Genomic DNA, 25,618 nt, shown 5'->3' on the forward strand with positions numbered 1-25,618 from the left:
AATCCAGGAATTGAATTAACGTTCCTCACGGCTTTTCTAGAATGAAATTTAATCCTTTGGATTGAGAGACAAATGTTCTTCCCTTCACTTCTTCAATTACGCTGTTAAGGTCAGTCACACAGGAAGTGTTTAAAAACACCAAATAGTCATCTACGTATCTGTAGGTTTTAACTACCCAGAGGTCACTTTTCTCATCGGCCAGCTTTGTTAGCGACTGTCATGTACTTCGTCTTCTCGACGGATACAGTTAGACCAACCTTCGCTGCAAATGCCTGGATAACTTCAAGAGCCTTCTGCAGCGCTGTATACTGCATCTGTACGTTTTTGTGCGTCGATCATACTGTGACATCATCCGCGTAGATGAGGAAGCGTGTGTGCTGCACAGTGTCGAGCTGCCACGCTAAGGGAATAAACGCAATGTTAAAGAGTATTGACAGCTCCCTGGGGGACACCACGCACTGAGTGAAACAGTCCTACTGGCTTCCCTTCTACACGGACAGCGAATGTACGGTTTTTTAAAAAGGCGGCCATGTAATCAACCACACGACGTGGCAGGTCCAACTCAAGCATAGCACGTATGATAGCGTCGTGGGATAGATTATCATACGCCTTCGAAATATCGGTTGCCAGTATTGTACGAGTGGCGTGGCTGTAGGAGGACACATTCAAGATGTCTTCGGACAACATCGCCAAACCATCTTCCGTGCCAAGACCAGGACGAAACCCGATTTACAGTGACGCCGGAACTATATTTTCAGTGGGGGGGCTGAAGCAATTTTTTTTTTTCTCCGGTTTCTCTTCAGTTTCACCCATCAAAAGCTGGTGTACCTCGCTTGCCGCCGTCACTTACTGACAAGCATTACTGATAAGACAGAAAAAGCTCGGCGTCGCCTTTCAGCCTCGGTAGCACTCCTCAAGGATCAATAGCAGTCGTTTCTAGTTTGTCTCCTCCACTCACTCTCAAGCCTTGCTTCCCCCGCCACGGCGTGACGAGTCAATCCCCTTTTCCGACCAGACTGACTTGGAGCTGCGCGCCCCTCTGCCGCTTTCTCGCGCGGGGAGAATGACCCCACCAGGCAATTATCGTCTCTTTGCTGCCGCCTCCTGTGTCTGCGCTACCGTAACCTCGCCACTGGCAGTTAAAGTAAGACACCATTAGCTATTGTATTTCATGCGTTTCCCGCAACACGCCGATGGGGAACGGTGAGTGCTTCTTCGTGGAAAAATACAGAGAAAGAGCCCGGATGGATTTAAATACCCGATTAAAACAGAAAAGCCGCCAGAAGAAGGGGTCAGTTCGCGACCCAAAGGTTCAAACGGCTCGTCTCGTCTCTCTGCTGCCGCCGCCTGTGTCTGCGCTACCGCAGCCTCGCCACTGGCAGGTAAAGTAAGACACAATTAGCCATTGTACTTCATGTTTTCCCTCGACACGCCGTTGGGGAACGGGAGGGCGCTTGTTCGTGGAAAAATACGGAGAAAGAGCGTGGATGGATTTGAATACCGGATTAAAACAGAAAAGCCGCCAGAAGAAGGGGTCAGTTCGCATAGTTATAACCCGACCCGAAGGTTCAATGCACTCGTCTCTTTGCTGCCGCCGCCTCCCTACAAGCAGGTAATGTAAAGCACCATTAGCAGTGGCGCAGCGCACCTACGGGGGGGGGGGGGGGGGGTTCTTATCCACAAGAAGGGAGATCAGCCTCCTCTCGGTGGTGTGTTGGTTGTTTACCAAGGTAATAGTTAACCGCATAAGCGACAGCCTAGATTTCCAACAACCGAGGGAACAAGCCGGCTTTAGAAAAGGACGACAGATCACATCCATGTCATCAATGAAGCAATTGAAAAATCAGCGGAGTATAATAAACCCCTTCACATGGCATTCATAGACTATGAAAAAGCGTTCGATTCGCTAGACACCGCAGCAGTGCTGGAAGCATTAAAAGACCAGGGAATCGAGGAGACTTACATAAGACTCCTAGACGACATATATAAGGGGTGTACGGGCAGGAAAATCCTCCACACGAAAAGCGAAAAGTTTACGATCAGAAAGGGAGCACCAAAATTGTTCACAGCATGTCTGGAAAATATATTTAGGAAGCTTAACTGGGAAGAGGTGGGATTACGGGCAAACGGAGAATTCTTGAGCCATTTGAGGTTTGCGGACGACATAGTCTTGTTCAGTGAGACTGCAGAACACCTGTAAAAAATGCTTCAAGACCTAGTCAGAAAGCTGGGCCATCGGATTAAAGATAAACATGAATACGTCTAAAGTAATGCTAAATAAACATGCTGGAAGCACTCTCTTCCGCCTAGGTACCGAAATACTAGAAGAAGTAGAAGATTATATCCATCTTGGACAGGTTGTCAGTGCTGACCCTAACCACGAGAAAGAAATCTGGCCCAGATAGGAATGGGACGGGGTGCATTCGGCAAGCACCCCCAAATATTCAAAATTAAGCTACCTCTATCACTAAAAAGAATAGTATACAATCAATGCGTACTACCGGTGTTGACATATGGGGCGGAAACTTGGCGCCTTACTAAACAATTGGAAAGAAAACTTAGGTCGGCTCAACGAGCCATGGAACGAATAATGATAGGAGTAACACTTAGGGACAGGAAACGAAGCCTCCTGGATCAGGGAACACGCTCGAGTAGAAGATATCATAATTCAAAATAAGAAGAAATGGACTTGGGCAGGCCATGTAATGAGACGAAATGACAACCGGTGGACCACCAGGGTAACTGAGTGGCTACCGAGAGACGGTACCAGAAGTAGGGGAAGGCCGGTAACTCGATGGAGGGACGAAATACGAAAGTTCGGAAGCAAAGAATGGACTCGAACAGCGCAGGACAGGAGCGGATGGAAGTCAATGGGAGAAGCCTTCGTCCTGCAGTGGACTTAAATAGGCCGATGATGATGATGATGATGTTGTTGGTAGTGGTGGTGGTGGCAATTATTCCACGTCGCGATGCTGAGTCAGTACAATACCTATTGTAACCCCGCACAAGAAACGTCTGAGACTGCAGGCCTAGGGAGACGAGAAAACAGCTCCCGCTTTTTTTTACCTCAGCGCAAGTTGCAGCCACGCAGACCAGTGTCAGCGTGTCGGTTCGGTAATCCGTGGCTGCAGCTGTCACGTTTTGCGAGTATTATCAACGCAAAATTGGCTACTCTCACGTCAGTGATGGAGCCAAATTTATAGAAACTTGGAGACCGTAAGTTGCGCAAAAAAATGTCAATGAGGCAGGAAGTAGGGGGGGCCGAGCCCTGACATAAAAATGCTTGGGGGGGCTCTGACCCCCCTTGCCCCCCCGGTTCCGGCGTCCCTGCGATTTGAGCTGGGTGATATTTGCGATGCTTCTCCAGCCACCAAGAAAGACGTGTCGCCAGCATTCGTTCTGCTAGTTTGCAGATGGTGAGTGTCAAGGAGATTGGGCGGAGATTTTCTAATCGGTTAGGAGGTTTTCCAGGTTTAGCTAAAGGGATAACTATTGACTGCTTCCATTCGGTCGGGATTCTTGAGGTTGTCCAGGTTTCATTAATTATAGCCAGAATAGTATTGAGGATATCTCCCTCCAGGTTTTGGTAAACCTCGTACGGTATACCATCCGGGCCTGGGGTGGTACGCTTTTTGGAACATTCAATAGCGGCGAGTAGTTCCGGAAGTGTAAACGGAGTCTCCAGGCCGTCCGTGTCTACCGCAGGAGGAGGGGGATCTTGGGAGAGCTTGTGTGGCACATCGTGTAGAGGGAAGAATTGTCGAGCTGCCCGTTCGGCAAATCTTCTGGAGTCTCCTGAGCCGCAAGGCGGGAGCTTGCCACCGGATCGGGTGGTCGACGACCGTTTTTCATTGCACGGAATGTGCTCCGAAGTGTGCGATTTGATGTACGGCCATTCATACCGTCGCACCACCGTAGCCACCTTTCACGGGAAAGAACCTTTTGGTATTGTCGGGCTTTGGCTGTAAGGCGGTTAACCCTGATCCTGTCCGGGAGGGAGTCCGGATTTCTCCGAGCAGCGATATCTGCTCTTTTCCGTGCCGCCCACAAATTAAGGAGGTGCATGTCAGGGTTCGGTTTGGACTCCTCTACCCACGTTTCAATCGTAGCCTCCTTTAGCTTTGCAGTTAGTGTACTGTGTAATGTAGATCCCGATAGTGGCACGTCCGCAGTAAGTGAACGGAATTTGTCCCAGTTGGTAATACAGGCCTTCCGCTTGACTTTGGAGGTAGTGTGCGGGCGTAGATCAATAAGTATGGGGAGGTTAAGAAAATTTAAGAAATAAGAAAATTTTACCCAGCCCTCTTCATAGCGCGAGAAATGCAGCACGCGCGCAGCGAAAAAAGCACGTGCCGAATAGGCCGCCGGCCCGGCGTACTCCCCCTCCGGGGAGAGGGCAGCGCTTCCCTCGCCCGGCAAACTTTAGCTTCGCCTCCCTATACGATTATAACCTCCAACAAAACAAGCCATCTGCAGAGAAGGCGGACCAAGGAGGGTAAAGCGCAGCTCTCTCCCCTCCCAAATCACCCGGGACCAGACGATCAATGCCTCCTCTACACCGACGCTTCACGCACAGGAACGCATGGAGTCACTGCATGGACCAGCCCCACTCATCCCAGCATCGAAGGCAGTATTCCCTACGCCTCTGCCACATGCACCCCAATCCTGCTGGGATTGCAGGCTATCCACGACGCCCTACTATGTGCAGCCATGGTCACTACCATATGGGTCCGTGCCCACACCCCACTCAAAACATGGAAGGAGAATTGCAGAACCAATAGCCGAGTCAGGATGTGACTATGTATTGTTTCCTAAGTTATCGTATGTAGGCTGTTTTTTGTTGAAAAGGCATGCTCCCGAAGATGTTAGGAACATCTCTATCAGGCGACCTCGGGAATCCGGGCTCGGGCTCGGGAATCAGGCTCGGGAATCCGCGCGAGAAGAGCCCCAAAGAGAATTAATTAATGTCGTCTATTAGAATGAAAGGTTCGGGTAACTGATCTACCAGACTCTAGAAATCTGAGCTCGAGAGCTGGGAGTCAGGAGGGATGTAAAAAGAGCATTGTGTTATAAGCCTATTAAAGATTATGATTCGAATGGCCACAGACTCTACGATGGTCTGTAGGTGGACAGTGTGACACGCCAAGGATTTTCGGGCAATGATGGACACACCACCTGAGGATGTGCCACCAACAGCTCTGTCCTTCTTAAATACCATGTAACTATTCAAGAAATGTGTGTGCCTGGAGTGGGTTTCTTGGATACACATCACACTTGGCTGATTGGCATGCAATAACTCATAGACATCGTCAAGGTTTTTAAGAAGGCCTCTGCAGTTCCATTGCATCATATTTTCTCTTCCCGTTAATTAACAAGGCTTGGCTTGGGAGTGGGCTAGTTGGTGTTTTAACATCTTGAAGTGCAGAGGTGCGCTGCCTGACACGAAAACATAGAACTGGGTGAAATACACAAAAACAAACTAGGGGAAGCGCAAGGTAAGTTTACAGCGACTGGAATATGTGCGTGTTTATGTGTCGACCTTCGGGGCTTGAACTCTTGGAACGGGTTTTTCACCTGGATGCTGCAGCCCGTTCTTTTTGCTGTGATGCAAGCCTTTGCTGTGATGCAAGCTTTTTGCTGTGATGCACGACATAAACGTCGAGCCGTTCCGGCTCGACGTTTATGTCGTCATCAGAAGCAATGAGGGTGCCCTGCGATTAGGACACCCTCTGGTGCCCTTCGTTGGAGCCGCGACCGCCGAGGTCATGAGGGGCGCCCCGGGTGGCAGAGGCGGTGCGGTGGGTGTGGGAACGGCCGCGGGTGACTCCGTTTCTATCTCCTCCGTGCCCTCGCGTGTGCTTTGGGCCGGTGGAGAGCAAGCAGTGGATGCAGCGGCATCGCCGAGTGACGTGGTTGCCACCACGGCCGCTGCTCGCTCAGCAAGAGGTGTGTGGGCGGGACGGGCTGTCAGAGGCAACCCGAAGGGGGGCGGAGGTGGGTCTGACTCGCGGTACTGGGTTTCCGCCGAAACGAGACGCCGCTCCGCCACGCGGCGAGCCACGTCGGCGTACCTCCCCAGGGGAAATAGACGAACCCCTTTCGCGCCTCTAGGAAGGTGATGTTTTCTGTGACCTTGATGTTTATTTTTTTTTTCTCAAGGTTGAACCGCTCGCAGGTTCGCGAATATGCAGCGTGAGGTCCTTGGTAATCAGCGTAGACGATGTACAGTCATCAGTGAGGTAGTGTTGGGCGCACTTGGCGTAGGTTGCTTGGCCCCGACACGAGGTTAGTACCGTGTCCGAACCGCTGGCACTTGTAGCAGCGACGCAGATTCGGGATGTACGCTCGGACGGAGCCCCAGATGAAGCCTGCTTTAATGGATTCCGGAAGTGTGGAGCGATTGAATGTCAAGATTGTATGCTTTGCGGGGATTCCCTGATTATCGCGTCTGATGGTGATACGCCTCACTGAAGTTACACCCTGATCTTTCAGAACTTCCGACAGATCAGCTTCGGTCTCATTCATTAAATCTGTCTCATAAATCCCACCCTAAGAGCTGTTGAGGCTACGGTGGGGTGCGACTCTGATGGCCAGATCTGCCATGCAGGTTTGGGTCAGGAGGTTAGTGGCTTGTTGCTGGGTCTTGACATTGACTAGCACTTAACCGGTGAGGAGTTTCTTAGCGTCGAACGATTTTCTGAGGATGCCTTCCAGGAATTCAGTGATCAGGAATACGGACTTGGAGGAAACAGGGTTTGTTTTGTTAACTGCCTCGGTAATCAAGAATGGAGGATAGTTGTCCGGTTTCGGAATGTTGGTTGTTGGAAGGGATGGGAAGGAAACTTAGGTGCGGCCCCTTTTCAGGGACCAATCACGTTTTCAGGGCAGTTTTACATTATCGATATGGCATATGAAAAAGCAGGGGACGGGGGTACTGTCTTCGTCAGCTTTACCCTGATAGCTGAAGAGGTCCCGGAGCTCCCTGCTTAGTAGAGAGATAAAGAGCCCATCCGCCGGAGCTTGACCTGGGTTCCGACGGCCAACGTTTCAGGTTTCTAACCCTTAAGCACATCGCCACGGTAGGTTACAACTTATGAACGGGGGCTCGGGGTCCACGGTATTGCCAATACCGTCACCAAGAGTACTCAACGTGCCCCGTGCGGGGCCGTTTGCTGTTGGACAGCGGAAGACAGCGGTCATTCATTAAAACTGGATTGGCAAAAGAAATAGGCGCTAAAGTAATACGAGAGCAAAGGCTAACAATCGGTTCATTCGGAGGACACGAGAAAATTAAATACATGGACGTAGTTCAAGTGACTGTAGCACCCCGAGACAAACGAACAGAAACAGTAAAACAGCTTGACGTGTTATCGCACAGCAGGCTGCCTGCTCCCAATCAGAACATCAACGAAAAAATGGAACTGCAGCTACGAGTAGCGGACGACAGGACCAAGACGATATCCACAGATGCGATACTACTCGTTGGCTCCGATTATTATTGGGAGTTTCTTACTGGTAGAACACATCCACTTGAAAGTAGACTGATGACAATCAAAACAACTTTAGGGTGGGTACTGCAAGGTCATTCGAAGAAAAGTAATATGAGGCTAACGCAAACCAATCAGTCATGTTTCTGGAAGTTGAAGCTGCGGAAACGGAATTTCAACTAGACCTACAGAAGTTCTGGAGCCTGGAATAATTTGGCATCACAAAACCCAGTTGCACTACTTAAGAAAGCGAAATCATAGAAGAATTCGAGCGGAAGATAGAGCAGTGAAATGTTCGCTATCAAGTCAGCTTGCCGTGGAAGGAGGGAGTTAATTTGGAGACGAACAAGGAAAACGCCATGAAAAGGCTGTTACAACCGACAAAAAGGTGAAAGAAAACGAAGCCACACTGCGTCGCTACGACTATGCGACCTCCGAATATGTGACATTGGGAGTCGCGGAAGAGGTTCAAGAATCCTCGGGACCTCTCACTGGGATGTTACTACATACCACAGCAAGCGGTTATTCGTGATGACTGAGCCACGACAAAAGTTCGTGTAGTATTCGACGGCTCTTCACACACGCAGAAGGGTATGTCGTTAAAGGACAACCTGGAGGCAGGACCTAACTTCAATGAAGGCATGCTGTCGTTGCTCATCAATTTCTGCAAAGAAAAGGTGGCCTGCTGAACAAGATCCGAACCTGGCGCATGACTAGAGACACGTTCGGCACAACACGGAGCACGTTTCTTCTTGCAGCAACAATAAAGCAGAACCTGAAACAAGTGTCTGAAAGGTATCCAGAGACGACAGAAATTCTTCGAAAGCCGATCTACGTGGATGACGTAATCCTTGGGGCAGCTACGTTTGAGAAGGCAGTCAAGCTGTACAAAGAGGCCAAACAAGGCTTCAAGGAGGCGGCGATGAATTCAAGAAAATGGACACCCAATAAAGAAAGTCTCAACCAAATAATCGATGAAAACAAAAAGGATGATGGTCATGTAAACATCCTCTCGAAAGGACACACGATGCTTCTTGGTGTGATGTGGAAGCACGCAAAGGACGTGAGATCCTGTCTTGTGGAGAACTGGGCTTAGCGACACATGCTTGCCCAAAAGGACAGCATTACAAGCAGCAGCCGAGATATTCCCGCTTGGTTTGTTATCTTCATATACGATCTGCGCCAAGGTAGGCTTTCAAAGACTATGGAAGACTGACGTCACGTGGGATGATCCACTCCCTAAACAAGAATGCGACGAGTGGAGAAAACTGATGTTGGAGGCGGAATTCCTAACAATTGCAGTTATCCTAACTGCAATTGTTAGGAATTCCAACATCCTACGCAAGCAAGGACAAATCAGTGGAATCGTACAAGCTTCATGTGTTTGCCGATGCGAGCCCAGCAGCATACTGAGCGGCAGCATACACAGTAATGTTGTACAACGATGGAACGAGAGAATCTAAGCTACTGACAGCGAAAAGCCACGTAGCTCCAATCAAAGAATTGAGTTTGGCAAGACTTGAACTGATGGCAGCAGTGTTAGCATCAAGGCTGAAAGAATACATATCGAGTCACTTGAACGAAGCAGTTCAAGATATATAGCCTGCTGGGCCGCCCTAATGATTGTTCTTCATCGGATGAAGGGGGCAAGCAAAAGAGATTCATTCGTCACCAACAATCTCAGAAATAAGAGACAAGACATCTCAAGCAAGCTGGTCGTTTGTTCAAGGTGAAGACAATCCGGCGGACCTACGAACACGTGGAGTAAGCGCAAAATCATTGATGGAATCGAACATCTGGTGGAATGACTTAAATGGCTGACCTCAGATGAGCAGGAAAAAGCAGCCACGATAAGCACGTAAATGACGATCGATGGATGACCCGCCCGAAGTACAGTTCCATAAATGCACAGGTATGACAGAAAGCAAACCATGGTCATGGACGTCGGAAATTACTCATCACATGGGCGGCTTCTACGAGTAACTGCATGGCTATTCAGGTTCGTAAACAACGCCAGACTGGGAAAGAGGTGACAACTGCGGAGACATACTGGATAGGACAAACTCAAGTACTGACCTGGAGACAAAATCACAGCAATGTGGCAAGCGCGAATGCCTTTGAGATCAGTGGACAGGAAGTCTACTTGGACGATGAAGAACTCATCAGACTAACATTACGCTTGCAATACAGCCAAGTATCAAGCCGGCACGCCATCGCACTGCCAAAGGACGCAATTTCCACGGAATTGCTGATACGCCACGTTCAGCACGTGACGTCACGTACTGGTGTTACACGGCGGCGTTCAAGCGACACTCGCGCAGCTAAGCACCAAGTTCTCGAGTTTGCAAGGTCGCCAAGACTTGAAGCGAGTCCTAAAAAATGCTTAGTCTGCAAGAAGCAAAACACAAGACCTGCCAGTCAACCAACGCCTCCACTACCGGCGGACCGGGTCAACGAATCGTTACGTTTCAAGTGACTTCGCAGGTACGCTTTATGCGAAGGGCAAAGATGAAATTATAAGGCAGTACGTGGTAGTTATAACCTTCGCAGTAACGAGAGGAGTGCACTTGGAGGCGACCAACGGCATGTCCCCGAGCAGTTTTTTGCAGGCATTCAGGCAGTTCACAACTCGACGGGGTATTCCTACCGTAATCTACTCGGACAAGGCTAGAACATTTAAAAGAGCTAAGAAGGAGATAAACAGAATGCTCGAAACTATCAGGCAGTAACAAGTGAAGTATTACAGTAGTGTTCAAAACATACAGTGGAAAACGATAGCCGAGTGCGCCCCATGGTGGGGAGGTTTTTATGAGCGCCTAATTCGAAGCCTGAAGACGTCGACGAGAAAAATATTATCACGGCAGACAACTTTAGTGGAGGAGCTACGAACAATTTTCGCCGAAGTTGAAGTAGCTCTAAACAGTCGCCCTTTGACTTACGTGGATGGCGAGCCCAATGAGCCCATGCCACTAACGCCGGCAGGCATCATCGGCAGACGCCAACAGCTTTACGATGGACAAGCGGAGACACACAGAGTAGATGTTGAAGAGAAATGGAGAAGTCGATGCCGACTCGTAAGAGCTTGGTGGAAGAGATGGCATCAAGAGTACATAAAAGAAATTGGAGCAACTGTCAAGACCAAGACACGCCACGCTAAACCACCGTCCATAGGAGATGTGGTGCTAATTGAAGACCGGGGTCGAGGACGTTTTGGAAAACGTGCCGAATTGAGAAAAGCTACCCTGGACGCGACGGAGTGACAACGGCTTGCCTTCTTCGGAGGGGAAAAAAGAACTTCTCAGAAGATCGGCGAATCACATCTTTCCTTTGGAGGGCTGCTTCAAATGACCCGTCAAAGCGCAGCGCGATGTAAGTTAATTGGCCGTGCGGGAGCTTGTTAAATATCATCACCAAGGCGCTTGAAGGCAAAAAGCAAGAATATTTATCCTTCGCGTGACGCCATGCTACATCTACTTTTTCATGCCGTCACTGGTCTCGCTCGTCTGAGCAAGGTGAAAGGGAACCGGGAGAACCAACTGGTACGGGCTGGAAGTGTTCTCTGGCTCTGGCTTTGTCGAGTCCATAGAACTGGTGCAGCGAGTGAATGCAAGTGGTTCATTGCAAGAACAAATCAGTAGAAGCACTTAATAATGGTTAATTTGAGTACAGATTGAGTACCAATGGGTACAGATGAGTATGAGTGAGTACAGATTGAGTACGTACGAGTACGGATTAAGTACGAGTACTCGTGAGGACTAATCAGTTTGAGCATCAGGGAGTACTACTACAAATTAGTATGTGAGGACTGAGTAAGAGTGATTTTGAGTTCAGACAGGCTTTTTTAGTCTGAGTTTGAATGAGTGTAGCGTGAAGGAATAAAATTGTGAGTTTGAGTGAGTTCTTTATGTTTTGCCGACCTATGGCTCTCGACGAAACGATTACCACGCAGTTGACATCGTAATACAGTAGGATCTTACTCAACTAGAGTTATGACGATTGCTTATGGGTATGAATTAACTGTAAAGAAAATCGACGGAACCGCACAACCAGTCAAACCACTATTCCAAAGTTTCGATCATGCTTGCGCACTGTCGCTCGGAGCTTGCGCACTGTCGATCTTCGTTGACCCTCTGCTTGTACTACGAATGTTTTACGCTGTCAGCAACAGCCGTTGCTGACCGCGTAAAGCATCTGATTGTTCCTCAAGCATTGTTTATAGGTGCTCTGCAGTCTCACTCAGCAATACTATGTCGTCCGCAAACCTCAAAAGGCTCAAGTATTCCCCGTTTATCCTTAATCCTATGTTTTCCCAGTCTAGTTTTCTAAGTACCCCTTCCAGACTTGTCGTGAGTAGTTTTGGAGAGATGGTATCTCCCTGTCTTACTCCCTGTGGATCGGAAATTTATCGCTTTGCTTGTGGCGGGTTATCCTGCCTGTGCATCCCTTATATATGTCTTCTGGAACTCTTATGTAGGTTTCCTCTGCCCCTTGGTCTCTTGGGGGTTCTAAAACGGCTGCGTTGAGTATGGAATCAAACGCTGTCGCGTAATCTATAAATGCCATGTAAAATACTTTAGTGTACTCTGCGGCTGTCGCTGACCGCGTAAAGCATCGCAGTGGTTATGTGATTACGTGATTATGTGATTCCGTGATTCCGTAACACGCATAAAGGTGAGAAACTTTTCTTCTTTTCCACATTGCGCCCAGGTTGATCTATTTTCCGAATAAAACGTTCGCATGTCTCGAGCTGCGCTTCCACATTGTGCTGTCCGCTTGTCCTGCTATCGAACAGCAGTGAGCGATAGAGAAACTGATGCTTTCATATCATTCGTCTAAAACAGTAAGTAAAGCGCCGTAATTTTTAAACATTGTAGGATGGATGACATGGGGATTGTTAGTGACGCCGATTGTTTGTATTGACCGAACAATGTACTTCATTTTAAATTGCAATGATTCATTTTAAATTATAATAATGCTATATTGTTAAAAATCAAGTTATTTACTAATAACTATCTAAGGGGGCCAATGTTGTCACCCTTAATTATTCACAACCTTGTGTGTGAAAGTGGATTTCGCTCCGTTCGCTGCCGGCCAAGCGCATCAGCCTGACACGACAGTTTGTCGTCGGTACGAAGTTTTTGCGGTTTATCCACGACATACATCGATGCCTCAACTCAATGTCTCTGGGTAGGCGACGCAGCATACACATGCAGCAGCAGAACATTTTCTCAACTCCACGTCATGCGCATATGGTGCTGGCGTTTCTTTTTCTTTCTGCTTGTTCCCACGGCCGCACAGTGTGGCAAGACGAAGTCAATCCCTTGAAAGGCATTGCGGAATGGGCTAAAACAGTTGAAAGTTCTCGGGCTTCTCCAACCCGTCCTCGGACGGGTTTGGAGGGGCTCCGACACGCTCTTAATGCCCCCAAACCTACTACAAAGTACCGCAGAAACTAAGCGCATAGTAACAAACGCTCTTGCAGTACTCAGCGGAGCACACCACGCCGAGCGATTAGCAGCACAGCGCGCGCAAGCAACGCCGGTCCGCAGGAAGCGGAAGGTGCCGCCGGAAGCAGAAGACGCCGCCGGAAGCGGAAAACGCGCATGCCGCCTTCCGCTTCCGGCATTGCGAGTATTTTTCTCCTTTCCGCTTCCGGTATGCTAGTATTTCTCCATTCCCGGATGCTTATGAAAAATGGTCAGGACAGCCAAGTTGGCCGGGCGAGCGCAGCGCCAGCCGCAGCAGACCCACGCAACTCTGGGTCGGTCCTGCCGCTTCAGAGCCCGTGAACGCACCTTTGCAAAAACGTGTGCCATAACGTTGTTTCCGTGTATATCTGCAACGAAGCCATGCAGAAATGTTACATAGTGGGGAGAAGCCTCCAAATGAAACAGGGCGCTGATAGAATGCTGTCGTCTTGCTGCAGAGACGTGGGTTGCCCCAACTGAGAAGGCTTTCTATTCTCCCGCGGATTCCTCTTCTCCTCTTTTTTTTTTTTTTTTTTGCAGATATGAAGCTGTGGTTATAGTAACTGCATCTTGAGAAGCCCACAGCAAGCGAGCGCAATTACCTTCTGCGGTGATGGTACGAGCAGGTTGTAGCGGGCTGGTTAGAAGGCTGGTTAGCAGGCGATAAATACACAAACGTGCGCATTAAATTTGTTCTCAACGAGGTCCCTCAAACGCAGCTATAACAGCGTAGTTCTACACTGCTTAATCTAATATTTCATGTGCATATATCGCCCTATTAAATACATGTTACAACGAATGGGGCGGACACTTAGGGCGTTGAGGTTCGTAAATGTTTCGTCAGCTATGGCAAGATAGCATAAAATAATCGTCTCTGCTTGCAAAAGAAACTATGTAATTGTTCTCCAAGCCACTGAATAGCTAAGGAAAAAAGACGAGACATGCAGCAATAAAAGTGTAAAATATATGAACGCAGGACGAAATTTTCGCGCTTGAGGAGCAGGAGAAACTTTATTTATTGCATGCGTTGTGATTGTGGTCATTCCGGACCACTGAAGGGTGTCCTTAGTAAACAACTCCCCCCCCCCCCCCCCCCCCCCGTGACTTTTGCTGCAAGTGTGGTGACGGTAATAAAATCGCTACTATTTATTTCTAACAGATGTCTCATGCCGGACCCATTAGAATGGATAGAAAACAATCAACGAATATGAATACAGTTGAACCTGGATTTAACAAAGTCACAGGGCAGCGAATTGTTTCGTTAAATTGGGAACTTCGTAAAATTAAGTGAACAACAAATATTGTTCGAGAGAAGCCAAATTTATTGCCAACTGACAAAGCTCGTAATTTTCGCCTGCGCGCGCTTTGGAAGCAGCGGGAGCACAAATTTATCGTTGCTGGCCAGTGAAGTCAAAGCGTCCGCGGCACCCTCGTGTTCCCCAACAAACCACCTCAGAAGGTCGACGGCGTCCATCAACTGGCTTGGAGTGGGCACGAAAACTTCGACAGTATCCGAATCGCTCGCATCTTCAGACTCCTCTTGAGCGGTGGAAACGAGCTGCACTACCTCCTGGTCGTCGAGAACTTCCGTTGTGTCAAATTCGGTGTCTGCGTCGGTGTTCACGAAGTCGTCGAAGTTCTGATCTGCGGCCACCTTGTCACGCCGGCGAAGCTCTTCCCAACAAATGGGCGATGCATATTCCTGCGCGCGTTGCGATATTGTGGAGCCCGACACACCCTCAGAAGTAGAATTTTGAGAGCCAACATGCCGGAAACAGTTCAAGGGCCGGGTTGGTCTCCACGATTTTCCCGCAGTGATTCGTTAAATCGAGTTTGGCGGCGAAGTTTGTTTCGTTATTTCGAGTTCATAAAAGCATTAAGACTATGGGCGACTGCGGGGGAATTTGAATTTGTTTGTTAAATCGGGAAAGTTGTAAAATCGGGTTTCGTAAAATCGAGTTTCAACTGTATTCCGTAATTTTTCCGATATGCCTGCTTACGCGATATTCTGCTGATTCCTCCCCTCGCCCCCTCCTTGCCCAATTGAAGTTCTTGTGATAGCCTCGTGAAGAGTTTGTTTTTTCGAGGACTGTTTTTATACAGCTCGCGTGCTGGAAGCCCCCGGAAGCTCCTGGAAGCCTAAAAAAATTCTTGGTGGAGGGTGCGACATAGAACGAAAGCTACCCATTTCCCCCCATTTTATGACGCTGGAAAGGGGATATTACCTGTCTTGCGTTGCTCCTGCAGAACCGAACGACGATACATGAAAGGCAGATAACCCGTCGAGCCTGATACATCCTTGTAATATTTGACTGATGTTATAATCGAGGTCATGGATTTAAAAACGTCATTGAACCGAATACAATGTCTCCAGGACTGAAAAGTCCTCGGGACTTCGTATTCGATCGTACGTTCCGCTATACACAAACAAATGTGAATTTCGTGCTGTTACATGTATGAAGCATCACATTCGGATCAAAGACAGATACCCAGGAGGCACAGAAAGTGTGTCCCAAGACCGGCCCGTCTACGGCCGCTTTCTGGCATGTCCGGCCAGCATCCAGGTTCTGGCGCAGCCACTGATCATACGTTGAACGGCGAACATTCCAAGACCAGCGCTTCGGCATTTCTCCGGCCGCCCGTGTTCAGACACAGAACGGCAGGTACCCTGCTGCCATATATTCACTTTACTTTCGGCTGCCGATGTTCAGAAAGAGAACGGCCGAAGTACGGCTTTAAGGCATCCGCTTTTCCTTCGGGAAGCAGTGTTCAGCCAAAGCACGGCAAGCGACCGGCCACAGAATATTCGTATTCTTGTGGCAGTTGGTGTTCGAAAGGAGACCGGCCGGAGTGCGTGTGCCGTGCATTCGCACTTTGAACGGTGAACCGTGCGTCCGGCCGCAGAATATTCGTTTTCTTCGGGCAACCGGCGTTACAAAGGAGAACGGCCGACGTACGTCCCCAGAATGTACGTTTTTCATTCGGTTAGCGGTCTTCGGCCGAATTACGGCAAGCGAACGGCCGCAGAATATTTGGCAACCGGTGTTCAGGAGGAGACCAACCGACGTAAGGTCTCTGGTTATACGTCATTCTTTCTGTAAGCGGCGTAAAGCCGAATAACGGCATGGGTCTGGGCGCCGGAGCTCAGGCACTATTGGTTGGAAGGAGACCAAGTGGTGTATGACCGGTTTTTTTCCCTGGGTGAACAAAAAGTCGTTAGGGAGCCGAACGACGGAGACGCGCTGTTCATCCGCTCGGTGTTTCTACGTTGTAAATCAACGAACTTCGTTCATCAACCTGTAATGAGTGGTTCTAGCTGAACGGGCAAGGTGGAAGGACACACTGAACATTACCAGGTAGCCTTTTAGGCCATCGGAATGCCATTTATTGCCCCGAGAAGACTGTGTCACGCCGACACGTGAGCTAAGCCTCGCAAGTCATAGCCGCTACCACGCCTCGCCCGCCGGCTTCGTCGACGCGTCAGCTCGAGGCTACTCGACCCCTCGAGAAGTCGAGAGCATTGGAGACATCGATCCGGCAGAGATGTCCGAGCCGAGATGGCGGTGGTTCAGTGAAAATAACTGTCCTTAAAGGGCGTCGAGCAAATGGCCATCGCGCAGGATCTCAACCGGCCCCATGTCAAGGACTCCCCACCAAAGAAAGGCAAGGGCACGCAAAAGCACAAGTTTTCGGCTATTCTGACAATAATGCTTCGGCTATTCTGACAATAAAAGTTGTTTCCTCCTCCTCCTCAAAGCTGGGCAGGCTTACTCCCTTCGGCTCATCAAGCTGAGCATTAACAAAAGGTATGTACAGTGTGCGAAATTGGGTCCCCCGAACCGGCCGTGTGGCAGTTCTAGCTCCGTTCGTCCCGATCCTTCATAGCTACCTTCTGTGCGCAATACTAATCAGGTCTCTGTTTTCTTTACAAATGCTCGAAACGTCCTGAACAAATCCATTGCACTGTCCCGCACTATTTATTCGTGTGCGGCCGACATTGTTGTCTTAACTGATACCTGGCTTTCGGCGAAAATTACGAACAATGAAATATTGAACTGCGAAAACTCGTACTGTTTTTATAGATATGACAGAGACATTCGTTCAGGGGAAAGGGGGGGGGGCGGCGTTCTTACTGCTGTTAACGAAGTGTTTGTTTCACATGTAATACCGGTTGTCTCGTCGTTAGAACTTCTTTATGTGGGGGTGCACATAGCTAGCCGTGAATTCACTACTTGCGTTTGCTACAGACCACCCAGTGCCGCTCGAACCTTTTGCGGCGTTCTTAACAAACTGTTCACTAGATATTTCAAGTCCCCACTTCTTATATTCGAAGACTTTAACTTTACGAATATAATATGGCGCCATGATTCTGCAGCTGTTAAACACAACTCATCTGAGCACATGGAATTTGTAAACCTACGCTGCGATTTTAACCTCACGCAAATTTTTCACACTCCTACTCGAACTACAGGCTCCACAGCTGACACCTTAGACCTAACCCTTACTTCTAAAACCTGAATTAATTTGTACTATCATGCCAGAAATAAGCGATCATTCCATCCTCGATTTTACTGTGAAAGAGCAGGTTCCCTGTAGGAAAGTTTACGAACAAATACAAGACTATGGCAGAGCCGACACTGCCTCAATAACAGCCGAATTAGAATCGTTTATAGAAACTTATTTCCATAACTTTTCAGCACACAGAGTAGACGAAAACTGGTTACTGTACAAAGATAAACTCTTAGAGCTAATCGATCGATATGTACAAAAAAAAAACTATAATAACAAATCCTAGCTCGCTTTCGTTCAATAACTCGCTTAAACGCTTGCGTAACAAAAAGAAACGTACATTTCGTCGCGCAAAACTAGCAGACCGAGCTGACCATTGGCACATTTATCACACCATAAATAATGAATGTAGCACATCTGTAGCAAGTGCGAAAAAAACGCGCTTTAATGACACATTATCGGTGCTATTACAAACGAATTCGCGAAACTTTTGGAACACTATTAGAGGCACCAAAAGGAACCTCATTCAGTTGCATCATTCAAACGCTCCCGTCCCTTCAAAGCAATGCTGTACAATTCTAAAAAACGCCTGTGCCAGTGTTCAATTCTTCTCACCCTGTCAGTACCCACCTTTATTTTACCGTTGGATCCTATTTTTGTGGACTGTCGGCGTTGAAGCATTAATTAGTAAACAAAATTGCGTCCTCTCCTGGGCCTGGAAACGCTCGAATGAACTATTGTTTACTCATGTATTTTCGGTCAGAAATTTTTCAGCAGTCGCAGCGTTGTGGTACATCGCCTCGTGACTGGAAGGTGGGGAAGGTGGTTCCCGTTCATAAATCCGGTGATGTACATTCTCCTGAAAACTACCGTCCCATTTCACTTACAAGCATACGTTGCAAACTCCTTGAACATATAATATATTCACAACAAGTTGAATATATTGAGTCGAATTGTATTTGTTCACTTCTTTCAACATGGCTTTCGAAAAACTTTCTTTTGTGAAACTCACCTTGTAGCCTTTACTAATGACCTTTCTGCAAATAACGACCTTGGATTTTAAACTCAATACTTTTTGTCTTCGTGAAAGCTTTTGACTGAGTTCCTCACATTTCATTCAATTTCACATTTCACAGTTCTTCACATTTCATATTTATTTTCAAGCTCAGCCAACTAAACTTTGATCCCCTACTACTTGCATGAATCTAGTACTCAACTCAACACGTTTTTGCTAATGACTGCACGTCTCCTACTTGTGATGTAACATCTGGTGTTCCGCAAGGACCGGTAGTTGGGCCTCTACTTTTTCCGATATTTATTAACTACTTACGCGACTGTGTTAAATTCTAGTTCGGTAATCATGCTCTGCAATTCGTCCCCCGAGATACTTAGCCAGGCAACGACATCAGCAAATCTGAGGTTACTGTGGTATTCTCTATTAACCCTTATGCCCTGTCTGACGCCCTTCCTTCTTGGTATTTTGCTGCTCTTCTTATGAAAGTTAGATCAGCAGATGGCATCAAGAAGTTTGCCTGGATAAATTGCTCGCAGTTAGCACAGGACCGGGATAATAGGAGGTATGTGGTAGAGGCCTTTGCCCTGCAGTGGGTGTAGATAGGCTGGTGATGATGATGAAATAATTATTCACGCAACATTTTACGCCGGATGATTTACGAATGGCAGTGTACATGTAGCCTGTACGTGAGGCGATGGCGTGGGATAAACAAATTAAGGGCAATTAAAGGAGGCAAAACAAGCACCAAATTGCACGTCCGCTGCCTGCTTAGATGTGTACCTCTATATTACATTAGCCACATACACGGTGCGTGGCCTAAATATTTGCATACGGTCGTGACTGTGTTCGTTATCTTCTAGTGCAGTGATCGGCAATTCAAGGCCTGCGTGCCAATATTATTCTTTCTCCAGCATGTAGTCAGAACCTTTATTCTCCCTCTGGCGCTTTATATCTGGACGCATACACGCCAGTTTTGGCCTCAAATGGGCTTAGACAAGAGATAAGAGCAGATAATTGATTGGTTCCATTTGGCATTGTCCCGCATCTTCCCACTTAGCCAGATTACAGTCAATTATCGTCACCTATTGTCAATTATTTTGAATTCGCCGAATTGTTCCTCGTTGCCTGCATAGCCCCCCTCGCACCCCCCACCCGATTCGCCATCCGGCCCTCCGCCGTGTCGGCTTCATGCAACTCAGCCCTGCACCGCAAAAGGTTGCCGACCCCTGGTCTAGCCTGTTAATTGCGGACTGGGAATAGACGAGGCAAAAGCGTAATTAGATAAATTGAGAGCAAATAAGAAAACAGTACGACCACTCAGTTCGCTAGGCCGCTTTGTTCTACGTCCCCTACTTTCGGAATCGCAAAACAGATTTGACGCTGCTGACGCTCGCTGCATTTTGTCACTCAGCCAAGACACAATAAGAAAGCAAGCTAGCGCTGCACCACGTATTCGTAACGGCGGTGCAAACAGCCAGCAGCAGCAGGAGCAGTGCACGCTTAAGTGCACAGATGCGCGAAAGGGCAGCGCACCCTGCCAGACGAGCCTGTGGTCCGCCGGACTCGGTGACTTACAATCGTCGCCTATTGCATTAGGCCGGGTTCAGACTGTTGCCGCAACTGTCGTAATAACTTTAAAGAATGACGCCATTTCACGTTTCAGCCAATCGAACTGCGTGACACGCCGTTTTTTTTACGTCCATAGATCACGCTATGTCTTTTGCGTCGGTAGTCTGAACATAGCCTTACTCTTTTTCAAAGCAAAGCTTTACTGCTCTCGTTCCGCGGTTTCGCCGCGGGAGCGCAAGTTCACCTTTTGACCGCAGACACACGTCCTGCGACACAACCCTTGAAGGGCATCACGTGGCTTGCCGGCACCGCTTTCGGCGCTGCGCACAAGACCCCGTCATAGAGAAATCTCTGTGGCCCAGTTTTCAGTCGTTCTGCACAACTAGCGGCGACCACCGCGGCGGATGCCGCCGATCAGCCGATAGCCAGTCGACCAACCCCACAGCCTGCTACGCATGCGCTATTGTGTGTCTCGGGCTACGTGACTCGTCTTGCGCACGGAAGAACGCCGCGCTTGTTGTGCATGAAAGCGAGGCCGGTCCTCCTTCTGCGTGCGTTGCTGACCGAACGGCTTCGAGCCGTGGTCGGCGAAACAGCAACATGTAAGGTTACCCAAGCGAAAGCAAAACTCAACCAGACTAAGCCAAGCTTTTTCTTTGCATATGCGAGGTTGGCTGAGATGAGCCGCAGCCATTTATTAACACGAAAGTGTTTTATGCCCGGCAACACACAGATCTGACCGGCGTCATATCCGTCACGGGAGAGAGAGTGAGAGAAAACATTTTAATGAGCTCAAGTGTGAGAGTGGAACCCTAGTCCGGGAATCCATGCGTTGCCCTCGCCGTCTTGGCCCGTGTCACCAGGAGAGTCTGGTCCTCCGGTTGACAGCTGGTCAACAGTGTCTCCCACAGCTCAGGAAAGGAACAGGAGAGGGGTGGTAGGGCTGGGTTGTGAGCGCATTCCACAGTTACATGCTGGAGGGTACCTAGCTGCGGACAAAACTTGCATAGCGCGGTGTACTGTGTGGGAAACAATAAATTCATTCGAACCGGGTGAACGTACGTGCCTGCTTGTAATTGTCGGAGTGTTATTTCCTGAGCTTTGCTGAGGGATGGGTGAGGGCACGGGAATTTTTGTCTGGTGGTCCGGTAAAATTGAGTAATTTCCTGATAGGTGAGAAGTGGCGTCGGAGCTGCGGTGACCTCTGGGGCTCGGTGGGCCAATTCGCGAGCCTGTTGGTGGGCGAAGTTGTTGCCCGTTACAGAGGCATGGGCAGGTGTACAAACGATCGCCACTCGGTGAGATGGACGGTATCGCTGAAGTAACCGCAGGGTCGTTGGTGCAACCCTCCCTGAAAGGAAACTGCGGCAGGCTGCTTGAGAGTCAGTGATGATGACTCTGCTGGAGCATTGGATGAGGGCTAAGGCAATGGCGAGTTCTTCGGCGTCTCGTGGGGATGTCGTACGGATAGATGCGCATGAAGTTAAATGGCTTCTGGTTGTTGTCACTGCAACCATGGTTTGGTTATCAGCGTAGCTCGCCGCATCGGTGTAGGACACGTCAGAGCGATTGCCATATAAGCGTTCATGGGCTTGGCTGCGAGTGGTCCTGCGCTCGGGATGGAGGTCGGGGTTCATATTCTTTGGCAGAGGTCGCACAGAGATATGTTCACGCCACTCGTCTGACAAAGGGGCCAGGTGGGTTTGTTCTGCACAGGGCCAGTTGATGCATTGCAGAACAAAGCGGCCTGCTGGAGTGTGTGTCAGACGGAGGCGCTGGCTTGCGAGATGACCTTCAACTAGTTCCTCAATAGTGTTGTGAAGACCCATTTCAAGAAGCTCGGTTGTCGATGTACTCATACGAAGCCCGAGTGCTTGTTTAAATGCCTTCCGAATGATCCTGTTTAGTGCTTCAATGTCGGATTCGGTTAGGGCCATGTATGGAGCGACATAGGTAAGGCGAGAAATGACGAAAGCTTGAATTAGTCTCATTGTGTCCTTTTCTTTCATTCCTCGATGCCGGTTAGTGACCCGCCTAATCATATGCACGACTTGAGCTGACATATTACGCAGTTTTGACAAGGCAAAGTCGTTTGGGGTATTGCCTTGGATGGTAAGGCCTAATATCTTGAGTGAGTGGCTAGGTTTGATCGAATGGCCGTCAAGAGATATTTCGATGTGCTCGACGTGGTGTCGTAGAGGGTGTTTCCGGATGATGACAAGTTCTGATTTTTGCGGTGAACAATGTAAGCCACAAGCCTGGGCGTAATTATTGACTTCTTCGGCTGCACGCTGCAATGTGTCCTACAGCCCACCGAGAGAGTCTGTGTCAGTCCAGAGGGTGATGTCGTCTGCATACAGTGCGTGGTGAAGATTCGGAATCTGCTCTAGCTGTTTTGTTAGACCCAGAAAAGCGATATTGAAGAGGAGAGGAGACAATACCGAGCCTTGTGGTGTACCCAGACTGCCAAGAGAGATTGGTTTGGATTTTATATCTCCAATTTTGAGCACAGCCTGGCGACCTGTGAGGAAGTCCGAAATGTAGGAATAAATTCGGTTGCCACAGCCAGTATTATTAAGGCGGGAGAGAATCGCTGCGTGCGCAACGTTATCGAAGGCCCCTTTTAGGTCGAGGGCCAAAATGGCTCGAGGTGAGTGGCAGGTGCAATTACCTCTTCTTTGAGTCGCAGCATAATATCCTGGGTGCTTAAATGTTGTCGAAAGCCGAACATTGTTTTCGGCATTTGGTTGGTGTCTTCAAGGTATGGCTGCAGCCTTTTGAGTATAATGCGTTCCAATAGCTTCCCCACGCAAGAGGTAAGGGAAATAGGCCGGAGATTGTCTATGTGTGGGGATTTGCCCGTTTTAGGAATGAAGCGGACTTCAGCGGTTTTCCATTGAATAGGTAGGCGGCCAGATGTCCAAAATTTATTGAGATGTTTAAGAAGAATGGCAAGTTCATCATCACCTAAATTGGCCAGGAGCTTATAGGTTACTTGGTCAGGACCCGGGGCACTCCTTTTCTTGCATTCCGCCAGGGCTGCTTCCAGTTCAAAAAGTTGGATATCTCGGTCCAAATCTGCGTTGGGAGTACCAGAGTACGGTGGCGGCGGGGATAGTATCTCTGTTTGGAGGTATTTAGCCGTTAAGTCTTGAATAAGGTGTTCTGGAGTTACGGGGTAAGCGTGAAGAGTGCGGGCCATGTTTCGATTTGATTCCCCCTTGCTGTTTAGGGGGTCAATAAGGTACCTAAGTAGGTTCCAGGTTTTGCGGGAGGTCAGCTGAGTGCCTTGGAGGCTGTCGCAAAGCTGCAGTCAATTTTCTTTGCTCAACGACTGTGCATACTCCGCCGCCTGTTGACTGAGAAGAGATATCCTTCTACGGAGCTTCCGATTGTGGCGCTGGCGTTTCCATCTACGGGCAAGGCTATGGCGTGCTTCCAAAGGTGCAGCAACCTCGCATCCACACAAGGGATCTGGTAAGTCGTGGTTACAGCTCGCGTATGAGAGTGAACTGTCTGAAGAACGTCGTCTATCCATGCAGTGTAGGACTGATCGGGATTTGGCGAATGGCTGCACAGCGCCTTCCGAAAATTATCCCAGTTCGTAATCCGAGTTTTTTCTAATCGTGCCTTGTAGTCTCGGTTACGCAACAGGAGGTGAATAATGTCGTGGTCTGAGCCTAAGTTAATGTGGGTGGATGACCACGTGACAACGAGCTGGCCCGCCAACAAAGACAAGTCTGGGGTGGTGTCCCTGCAAGTACTGGTGCCAGTTCGGGTCGGTGTGTTTGGGTCGTTCACGATGGTGAGATTAAGCTGCTCAATGGTCGAGGCAACTTGCCGACCTTTTTTCGTGCTGTACTTGTAGCCCCAAAGTTGATGGTGCGCATTGAAATCTCCTAGAATAAGTACCGGACGGGAGCCAGTGACGTCGCCGGAAAGAGTACCATTGACGCGGCTGCGCACGGATTTCAGCCACGTACTCTCTCGCCGCAAAGGGAGGTACGCAGCGCTCTACCCACTGCGCTACGAATCCAAGCGAAAGTAGGTCTACGAATGTACGTTATATCTTTCCCACTTCTTTCTTCATTCAGATGCCATCTAGGAGATGCTGCCGTCTAGGAGAAGTGAAGCGAAGTAGTTCATCATGACGCTAATAAGCGCCCACAAATGGCTCCTCCATGCAGGAGAGGCTCCTAGCATCTCAATGCATTGCTAAAAGTGTGGAGGAAGTGACGTCATTTTTGTTGGGCCCATAGATAGCGTTGTCTAGTTTTTTACGGCCGTGGCGACTAAATCGGGCCAAATGCCACGAACAATTTTTCACGACGATTTGACTCTGGCTGCCTCGCTACGCTTGCAACACAGCGCAGTCGCTACGGAAGACGTTTTTAGATTAGGTCAGTTTGAAAACTCCGCCGTTGGAGGCGGCCCCAACTCTATGCCGGCCGCAGCGGCGCTGGCGTCACCTCAAGATTAGGGTGCCTCGATGCGCACCCGCTCTGCTGAGGGTGGCGCCGCTCTTGGAAGGGGTCGCCGCCGCCAAGACCGGTTCTCAGGAGGCGCTCAGGAGGTTGGTCGGCGGGCCACGGCGCTCTGCCGTGCCGCTGCTGCCTTCGTAGTTCTGCCCTATTTCTGGGCGGGTTCAGCCCATTTTAACTGCCCCTTTTCGGACCATATCCGTAAACCAGGTTAGCCAAACAGGTGGGCTCCTACGAATACGAACAGTTTTAATCGAAGACCCCCGCGATGGCTCAGTGGCTAAGGCGTTGCGCTGCTGAGCACGAGGTCGCGGGTTCGATTCCCGGCTGCGGCGGCCGCTTTTCTGATGGAGGCGAAAAGCAAAAACGCCCGCGTGTACGAGATTTCGACGCACGTTAAAGATCCCTAGGTGGTCAAAATTAATCCGGAGCACACCACTACGGCGCTCCTCATCACCTGCGTTGCGTTGGCGCGTTGAACCCTACAGTCAATCAATTAAGTTTTAATCGAAGCATAAAGTGATAGGAGTACGTTTTCGCGTATTATGAACGATCGGGCCTTTAACAACGACGGGATATTGTCGCTACGCTCTTTCCTCGTCCCAGAAACCTATTTCGACACATACTCGGGGGCTTCGGGAATACTGTCAGCATGGTATCTTTTTCAAGCTGGGGAACATCACGCGGTATTTCTACTACGTTACCTAGCAAAGAACCGTTCTTTGTGAATACCCCCGCGCCATTGTAAGTGATGGATACGTCAACGCGTTAAAACGTGTGTGTGGTGTAGGCGCTCCGCCTCCTTGTATGGCTCTTTGGAACCGTCTTTGTTTGCAAATTTCCCAAGATGTTGTGCCCTGTACGTGTATGTAAATAAAGCAGCTTGAACCGGTGCCTTCTGGCCATTCGCATCGTTGATCTGGAGGCCCTTAAGCGCATGTCTTCGCGGCCCCCTCAGTTACGCTCAGTCAATTTGGAATCAGTCAAATGTAAATGCAGAATAAAAAAATCCCATGTGCACATGCATACGAAGTTTTTTAGCACCTTCAGTCAACAGATACAGTGATCTCTCCTTAAGGATATCTCGGA

This window comes from Haemaphysalis longicornis, unplaced genomic scaffold, assembly GCF_048455015.1.
Source record: "Haemaphysalis longicornis isolate Haplotype H1 unplaced genomic scaffold, Haemaphysalis longicornis Haplotype H1 scaffold_3, whole genome shotgun sequence".
NCBI lineage: Eukaryota > Metazoa > Arthropoda > Arachnida > Ixodida > Ixodidae > Haemaphysalis > Haemaphysalis longicornis.